At 39.2% G+C, this 8547-nt stretch overlaps 1 long non-coding RNA gene across 1 annotated transcript; it reads left to right on the top strand.

The window, feature by feature from the left end:
- Positions 1-2247: 2247 nt before the first annotated feature.
- Positions 2248-7205, top strand: LOC309671035. Its single transcript, XR_014269091.1, has 3 exons — positions 2248-2465; positions 3297-3379; positions 5917-7205. It is a non-coding gene; the product is annotated as an uncharacterized lncRNA (long non-coding RNA).
- Positions 7206-8547: the final 1342 nt, after the last annotated feature.

Here is an 8547-nt window from a genome sequence, read left to right as displayed (position 1 = left end):
AGGGAAATGTAGTTGCATCCTGGAGCAATGAGTAAAAACTGAGTAGGTATGTACCAATCTGTGCTTTAAATGGCTTGCTGAAAAATGTATACTGAACCGGTGCGTGTGCCTTGTAGCATTACATAACTTTCCCACTGGTAAATTTTAAAAGTGTGTATATTAAGTGGAATATTCTCTCTGCAAGAGAATATGTTATTTCTTACAGTAAGACCACGTCAGAAGTCCTCTTCTGGTATTTTCCACTCATTAAAGTACTCCCTCTGATTTGGTTTACATCTCTTCCTCATGTCAGATAAGGCTATTGTATGTGACTTTTTAAGTCGAAACCCCAACACTTTAAAAATCTATTTGTAACACTTTTTTTTTTTTTTTAAATATTTTTAATTTGAATCGTCTAAGGAAAATAAACAAATCTTCGAGGATTCTCTTTTTTGATCAGTGCTGTGAGTAGGTTTTCACTTTCCTTCTCTTCATGTTCAACACTAGAAATTTTTCCTGTTCTCCTGAATGGAAATGTAAATGCCTCCATGAAGTCTTATTAGGCTCCAGAAAATTCAGAAAAAATATATGAAAGTTATTCTGAAAAAACGAGTACTTATTGCTGTCATTTATACACAATCTGTGCCACTACCTTTCCCAACACAGCTCGAGCAAATAGGTTTACAACCGCACATAGTTTCTAGACCTTTTTCTTTCACAATAAATAACAAAACAAAGTAACCTTAACTTCCTAAAACATCCTTTTCTAATTTTTAAAGTACCGGGGAAGCCTTTAATGAATAAAATAAGGCTTTTTTTTTTTTTGCTAATGGGATAAAAGTTGTTAATAAGCACTTAACTTTTCAGTTTTATTATTTCAATATTTTTATATTAAAAATAAAGCAGGGGGCAGTCTGTCAGGTAACTTTTGCTATTTTCTACTTTGAAAACTCTCCTGGAATCTATGCAATAGGTACAAGCCATGACAACCAGGTTAGGTGAATTCAGCATCATGAGGAAATAAGTCAGAAAAAGAGGCTGTATACATCAACGGTATAGAGTGTCTGTTGGGTGTCCGACCTTTGCTATTAGGGCGTATGTTCTGCATAGATGGGGATTAGAGGAGGGAGTTCGGTAGTGAAAAACAAATAATAACCACCAAGAAAACTTTAAACTGTTGAGAATAGTTGGAAGAGGTCAATTTTACTAGCCTGTTAATGCTCGCTGCTTAGAGAGAACAACTTTCCAAATTGGAAGGATGTATTGCACAAATGACCAGTGAACTTATAAGTGTTTTCACCTGCCCAGCAAAGGAGAAATGTCACTTCTCCTTTCAGGCCCACGCCGCGGATGCTGTTAGCTCCTCATGAATGAAACACAAAAATAAAAGGCAAGTGATCTGGGGGAAAATAATGAACCAAAAAAACCCCACCAAACCCCAAACCAAATAAAGACGTAGTTCCTAGAGGTTTTCCTTGGTTTGGGTGAGTCAAGGCCACACTTGTACATGGACCCAAATTTCCTCTTTTTTTCATAGCCTGCCCTCAGGCAGCTAAGACTGTGATTCCTTCTTGCAATGCGTGGGAGAGAACTTTTTAAAAAGCGTTTGTGCTTGAATGAGGTGTACGATTATTTTAATGGCTATGAGTTGGGGCAAAATAGAAATATAAAACGTATCAAGGCCACCACTGTGCATTCCAACAGCTGAGGCAGTCCAAGTCAGCCACCCACGTACCTAGAAAACGGAAGGCATCCTCCAATAAGTTACTGTAACGCAGGTGTTTTCAACACTACTGTTACTATAATCTGACTTTTTAATGAGTTCCTCTCCTTTCTCCCATATGTTTCCTCTGTGTCTGAGAAGACGTCTTTCTTATGGGAAGGCCCACCATCGTATCAAAAGCTCCCTCACCCTATGAAGCTGTAAAAGCCAGGATGGATTATGCCGGTGAACAAAATCTTCTGTACACGCTGTCATACCCTTAACCGGTGTAAATTGACTTAGCTTCATTGACTTTAATGGCCCTGTATTTGCAAAACATTTCTGTCAACTGTGAATCCGAACCACTGTATTCAATTCATTACAATGTGAGCTAACTATCTGGGAGCTATATTTATACTTCAGATGATCCTGTGTATATACACAAGGAAAACATTTCCAGGAAGGTCCCCATTTAACCTCTTAAAGAGGTCCAGTTACTCTGTATTTCATTAAAGTCACCTACTCAAAGAATTAAGGAGAGGAAAATAAACAACCCTTAGGGCTCACGTTTGTGATGTGTCTGCCACGGAGAGTCATGGGAGATACCTTGAGGACCTGCCTCCTTGTAAAGATGTTTTTGCCTTAGTGAACAGAGTTCAAGCTTTCACTCACGCTGAAGAAAAAACATGTGATGGTCTCACAAATATATATATAATATTATGAAGCTCAAACGCAGAGTGAAAGCAATGGAGAAATGTTTTGGAGAGGAACAGGGAAAACAGAGGTGAGTTTTTTTGGAGGTGGCACCTTTCTTGGTTTTATTTCAGCTTTTTGGTTGTAAGGGATGTGTACAAGTCTGGTGCATTAGACCGACGTAGGGAAAGAACATGTGTAGTTACAGAAATGTCTGACAGATGGGAAGCGCCCGGGGGATCTGAGGTCAGAGGATAACTGATTGCTCATACATTATCTAGTAAAATAAATAAATAATTGGCATTTTAGTCTCTACAAAAGCAGCGAAAAGCACATTGGTTGCCAGTTCTGGACAATATATAGATTCCTGAACACAGCTGTTAAGATATTAGAGATAGCATTGACTGATCTTTCTATTAACAAATAAGATATTGGACGCTGCCTAATTTTAACTATTGCATACAGGGTGGAAATTATAAGAATATAAAAGCAGTATGGATTTTTACTCAGTAATACATTAACTTTCTGGAAAGAATGACGATCCTTTTGAACTACATGACAATTTGGAAATTTCCTCGTTCTTACAGAACGCCTACGAAACTGAGGCAAAAAGAGCACAACGTACGCTTCATGGGGAAGCACTTCAGTCAAATGGATAATGAAAGGAAACATATGTACGCCAGATGACCATTTCAGACCTTAAAAACAATCAAAAGCCATTATGTTAAAAGTAATCTCTGCAGCATTCTGGGCAGTACGGAAAAAGCTAAACATGCTGCAAGTCATACTCCACATTGCCAGAGCTGTGCTGTGACTTAGGGTTTCCAAGAACAATTGATGGTTATAGGTGAAGAATAGTATCTTGAAAGAAAGTAATTGACTCAAATTGAACGTTCAGGTCTTTCTGTGCCTTCTTTTTCAGTTTTGTCTGGATTTTCTCCTCCTGTGTCCCTCTCTGAGCGTGGATGACAAGACCTGAATGTGCAGGCACTCTACATAATGTCTGTAAGTAGAGGAGAAGGGGAGGGGGTGGGTTTCATACCAGCACTTGGGCAACTTTTGTCACTCTTGTCAAAGGATTTTAGAAGATGGTACAGGGAGTAGTTCCCATTTGGCAGCATAAGAAGAAAAGGTCTGACAGTTTGCTGCGCATGGAAATAGCTGCTGCACGCTTTCTAGTTGCAGCCCCAGCCTTTCCTTCAAAAGCTGCTTGCGAGACCTCTGCTAATGCTAGCAATGCTCATTAAGTGAGGGTTTGGGGATGCAGTTTCTTAGACGGTAAAGATGAAATATGTTTGTATGGGTGGGGTTTTTTGTGGGTTGTTTTTTTTTTTTTTTTGACCTAACAGCTGACAGCCAAGAGATCTGGGTTTGAGGGAATAAATTTGCCAGGTTCCAGTACGCCTATGAGCTGCTCAGCCAAGATTTCCATAGCCTAATGGGACTCGTGGGCACTCAGCTGGGTAGAACACTTAATGAAAAATACAGCGTTTGACTCCCTAAACCCTAACTGTCCTTATTATACTGTATTGAATCAGAAAATAGGACCCTAGTCAAATTTTCAGTCAGAATCCTAACTGGGTTTGCCTGTACAGAAAGGACATTACCTTCACAGCAGCCTGTGAGTTTATACTCACGGCTTACCTTACACCGAGACAGCAGTAATACTGAATTCGTTACCCGGTGTCCTCACACCACCACAAACAACTAATGCTGTTTGCTCCTTGAAGACTTCAGTGTCAGAAATCTGTGGCTATTTGTAGCTCGGATCTTCTAGGAAGCCACAGTACCCGCAACGCTGAAACCACGCAAGTGCAGCGCGCCGCCTGCCTGCAGTTCAGAGATGAAATATCATCTCTGCTTCCCTCCCGCGTCCAAAAATATTTTGCCCCGGAAACTCCTGCTGGGCTGACTCATCTGTATCATAGACTACAAGAATGATTCGGTTGCGATGCCCAGGGTGTTTTTTTTTTTTTTTTAAGCATGTGTCATTATTTTTGTCCTTGAAATTTGTGGGGAAAAAAGCTTGCTGACCCAGTTCAGATCATGCAAATGCCTAAATATCCCGTTGCCTATGATTCAGAAACACGCTTTTTACTGAAGACATGCTACTAGTAACTGCAGGTTATAATTATTTATGTAACCTGGTGATATGGGAAAACTGGATGAATAACAATTCAAGTGTGTTGTCAACCGATTTCTTTATGTAATTGCAATACATTTGCACGCCAAATAGCTAGGTAATGGCATACCAAATTTTATAAAGAAGTTAACCTGTTCCGTTTGAAAGTACGGTGCGTTCCACGCAGTGCTATCCACAGATAGCTTTAAGAAAGAAGAATAAAACAGTCATATTCCTCTCCATTATAATTGGCACCGGTCCCTCTTAACAGAAACGTGGGCCTCATGCATGCTGTCAAAAGATCCAGCCTGAAAATCTTCAGGATGTATTGATATGAAATGCTTTCAAGATCCATTCAACTGCATGTGTAATAATTACCGTGCAGATACAACCCTATAAAAATCAATGGAAGAATTCGTGCCAATTCCAGCTGTAAAGAATCATCAGGTACATGAGCAGTCCTATCAATGTCAGTGTGACTTTTCACGTAAAAACGCAAAAAGAGGTCTTCAGCCTTTCTTGCCCTTTTTGCAGAAGGAAATCCAACGAGTTCTTGACCAACAATCTGCAAAAATAAAATGTGTTTAAAGGCTAAAATTTAGTATGAGCTGTATTTCAAGGTATCTTGCAGGTATTTTGACAGATGTCTGTGACAACATTGTTAACCCATAGGTTTTAAAATTAAAAAGGGGGGGGGGGGGGGGGGGGGGGGAAGAAGGGATTTTAACTTTCAATAATTTGTGGTTCATGGTATCAGTTACCAAAGCATGAGAATTTTATGCGGCCTGTTTTACAAAATGAGCAATCTTAAAAATAATTCTGGAAAGCAAGCACAGTAAACTACAGGAAGGCTGATTTCATATCAGCAACAAAATACTTTTGTTTTGCTAAAAGTATGACAATGCAAAAATTACGTTTTGCCAATTTTGGTTTTTAAAACCCGCGTTAAGGTGTTGATTATGCTGAAGTTTCTTAAATGATGAAATGACCTCTGGGATTTTGAACTGTTTGTTTTCTGGACATTTTAAATACACTTTTAATTGCTAAGAATAATGAAGAAGAGCAAAAGCTGCAGATAATACAGCTTATTCTGAGCGAAATCCAGCCTGAAGGGAGGTTTGTCTTTCAAAGGGGGGGGAAAACAACAATTAAATGATGCTTTCACTTTACTAGGCTGATTAGAAGCAATTCAAGTGCCTCAAGTGATGTAAAGTTTTAAATCTATTGATTAAATTTGCATCTCTTAATTTAGAAATGATCATCCATGTGGAGCGCAGCCTAAACAGCAGAATCTTTCACTACTTCAGTATTGATTTTTAATATGTCAAATGTACTAATTAAAATTGATATTTCATAGATTGCATTTTAAATATTAATATTTGCTTCAATTTCAACCACTGACATCTCTGATATTTCGCAGAATTACACGGGTCACCACATATTGCTGCAGTAGACAAAGAAAGAAAGCAGAAGTAGAGGTTTTCAGTGCAGAAGAACACGAGGACTCGGCCACATAACATATAAATGCAGAAAAGGTCCAGAAGACTGTTTTTGTTGAACGGAATGGTTCTGTCGCTGCATGGTACTGACAGCATCCAGTCTTGATTAGTTCATTTTGCAGTAGAGAGTCATCAGTGAATGAGCTGAATAAAATGAGCTGAATAAACTGGCTTGAGGCATTATGTCCCGTAGGGTTGCCGTCTGACAGAGTTGTACTATATGTTCACCTGGTTTTGTAGTGACTTAATGCTCAGCAGCACCTGTTTGGAGGTTCGTCCTGGCAATCCTGGACACTTTCGTCATTGGAGAATTATTCTACATCAGTTAATCTCGGCGATTTAGATCTATTTTTCTCGGGACAAAGACAGCATGGCACAATTTGACTTGCATTTGTACCTTCTTCACAGACCTTTCAAATGTTTTGAGATATGCAATATTATTGCCTTTTGAAGTACAATTTCGCTCTCTCCTTGGAACCAGAGAGTTGAAGCTTTAAGGAGTTGTGGGTTTTTTTTCCAGCTGATAGAGCACATTTTAAATTATTTAATATTGAGTAAAACATTATTGTCCTTATCTAAAGGAGGAAGGCAGTACAATTATCCCAGTTTTATAGGAATTCAAATGTCCTTAGAGAGCTGTCAGGAGAACCCAGGTCTCTCCGAGATTGAGCCCAGTCTATGGAAGTAAACAGTCTCTAAAAGAACCATCTAAATGTGTACAGTAAGTTCTCCAAGTATAACTATCTTTTCTAGTCTTTATCCTGACTGCAACTATCTTTTTTTGTCCTTTTTCCTGATACTCTGTGCAGAAACAGTAGACCCTCAAAATGTATTATATGGGTGTAGCATGTTCCCTATAGATAGGAAAAGTTTTAATGAATAAATTACAAATGAAAGCATGAGAAATCATGAAGCCTGTTGCTTACCACTACACACAAGATATACGATGAGTGGGATCTATAAAAAGGCGTAGATCATTTAATGAAAATGAGAGTGGACATTGGCAGTGTTCATTCTTTACTAATATCATCCAAAGAATCTCATTCCTCTAATGGACAGAGAATAAAGACATAAGGGGATAATGTATTAGTGAACAAATAATAACGTTACAAGGAAAAAGACATAGCAATTTGTGTAGAGAACAGGTAAATAACAATGCTTATTAGAAAATTAAATACGTTCCTTGCCTCATTGTCCTCTGAGCTGTTTAGTGATTTGTTGGCAGTGATTTAGTTGTCCTAATTTAGTGTAAGATGAATTAAGCTTACTTATTTCCATTGACTGTAAAGGGCATCCAGCCAACTAGTTTGAATGTACATGCCTATATTGCACAAGTCAATATTTGGCAGATGAAGTTATCTCCTATAATCCAAAGTAATTGAATGCAGACCCAAGATCGATCACCAGTTTTGGGAGAGCTCAGAAATATAAAAAGAAGAAAAGCTGAGCTTCTGCTGCCACTTAGTGAAGGTCTCAGGCTAGGCTTATCTGCCGGGTGGATGGACAGGTCCTGGGTGTAGCTGTGGACGCTCAGCATCAGGCTGTCCTTATGCTGGAGGATCTTGCAGCGGTGTCAGCAACGGGCAGCCACGGAAAAGATATTTGTTCTTAAAAAGGTCGGCTGTTGCATGCACTGTGGGATTTCAGGAGGCTCAGGGTGGGTTAGCCAGGGCCATTCTAAGGGCGCGGGCATGGCACCTCGCCTTGGATCCGCTGGGGAGTCAGAGGAGAGCTGGGCCAGGTGCTACGCTGCCTTTGGCTCTTTGCAAGCTTGGACTCCGTAAAATAATATAAGCAAACGGCGAGCGTGGACATAATGCTTTAAAGCCCTGCTCCTGTTGTTGTGCATCCTTAAACAGAGTCGCTGGGATCTCAGGTGGACTTCACTGTGCACTTACGTTCTGTTTAAACATCTTTTATATTCAAGCAAATAGCAATGTAGTTTTTATTGCTATCGGAAAGCACGAAATGGAGAATCGTACCTAAAAGAGATTCCAACTTCTTTTATATTTAGCCTGAAATGAATCTTCTTTAATGAAAGGGTTTGGCTGAAGGCTTGAAGTACGTATAAGTTTTCTCCCAATCGTAACATTCATTATTTTCAATTGGTAATATGCACATTTCATTTAAAAAAAAATACATAAGATGCTTAAACTCCTTGATTACTGGGGAATTTGGTGCAAAGAATTTATGAGATAATGTTTTCAGGCTTGTCGATAAAGCCTAAACCCCTGCTGCGCTGAAGGTTATATCACACGCTGCATACGCTTTTCTAGTGTGAACCAGCAGAATACGATATCATGACCCAGCTCTACCTTCCTGTATTTAACACTTACCAAATGAGTCATTTATCCCGTACCAAAAGCACTGAAGGAGCAAAAAGCAGTAATTGATAACATCATAATAAAATAGAGTTGCATTTGGAGCAAATAACAATCTGTAAGTAATAGAATAGTCGTGCGGATCACAGGTGTGACTGCGGATTTGGGAGTAGCATTTGGTTATATGGACGCTCTTGCAGTTATGTGATTAGAGGAAAATGTTTTAAAATG

The sequence above is a fragment of the Vanellus vanellus genome (genome assembly GCF_965231255.1).
Source record: "Vanellus vanellus genome assembly, chromosome: 4".
In the NCBI taxonomy this organism is placed as follows: domain Eukaryota; kingdom Metazoa; phylum Chordata; class Aves; order Charadriiformes; family Charadriidae; genus Vanellus; species Vanellus vanellus.
Note: the sequence above shows the minus strand (reverse complement) of the source record. Positions and strands in the feature narration are given on the sequence as shown.